Genomic DNA, 1204 nt, shown 5'->3' on the forward strand with positions numbered 1-1204 from the left:
CGCAACACTGAGGGTTGCGATCCGTTGCCGGTCCCAGTCCGGTACGGGCGCAACACTGAGGGTTGCGATCCGTTGCCAGACACGAAAAAAAAAAGACAAAAAGGAAAAAAAAAATGTAAAGGTTAGATGAGATAATAAATACAAAGAGACCAACACTTAATAAGCACTCAATAAATGTCAGCCATCATTATAACACAAAGCAAAGAGTCCAATCTAGCTCAGAAGTGGAAAGTGTGCCCTCTGGAACCACACTGTTGAGTTTAAAACTTTAGTCCCAAGACTTGTGGCCTTGGGAAACCTATTTAAATTCACCCCACCTCATTTTCCTCATCTATAAAATGGGGGAAGATGACAGTCTCTACTTCAGAGTGCTGACATGACTTGATTTTAACCATGTAAATCTCTAAGGACAACACCTGGCTCATAGTAAATTCTCCATAAATATTAGCTATGATTTCAGTAGAGTAAGCCGGGTGAGCAATGATGGGAAGCAAATAGGACTCTAGACTTTGAAGGACTAGAGAGTACCTTATATAAAATGACAGGAGGAGAAAGGGAATCAATATGTTTTGAATGCTTTTTAAATATCTGGAACTTAACATCGAAGGAGTTGTTTGGAGAGTTAAATACAATAAGGTGCCCCAGTGCCCACTGCAGATTGTTGTTTTCTTATCCCAGTTTTGCAGCTGAGTCTCAGAGTTTAAGTAGTTTACCCAGGCTCACACGACAGGCGATGGAGCCTGGCTGCATCTGGTTCCTTGTTCTTTCCCTCCACCTTGCTGAGTCCAGCTGCGTGGAGAAGGGGGCGAATCCAGGAGTGGGGTGGGACACCCAGAATCAGTTCCACTGGTACCTGGTTCCCAGGTCGATGCTTTTCCTCTTAGTTCAAGATACTGGGGTGCCGGCCTCTCGGCGACCACCAGATGTCAGTGCTAACAAGGAATTCCTCTGCTCCGTTCCATTTCCAGAGCTGAGTGCCAGGGTGATCTTTTGGAAAGCAGCCCCGGCCAAAAAGGCTGTCTAAGAGGAGCTTAACCTGGTAGTCCAGCCCGTCTTCCAATTCAGCAGAATGTGGAGCAACTTTGGAGGGCTGGGTCAGAGAAACGTATGTCAGCAGCGCCCAGAACTGAAGTTGGAAAATGTCTGGTGTTAGAACACCTGGCTCTTTTTTTTTTTTTTTTTTTTTTTTTTTTTTTTTTTTTTT

Source organism: Galeopterus variegatus, unplaced genomic scaffold (assembly GCF_000696425.1).
Source record: "Galeopterus variegatus unplaced genomic scaffold, G_variegatus-3.0.2 Scaffold873, whole genome shotgun sequence".
In the NCBI taxonomy this organism is placed as follows: Eukaryota; Metazoa; Chordata; class Mammalia; order Dermoptera; family Cynocephalidae; genus Galeopterus; species Galeopterus variegatus.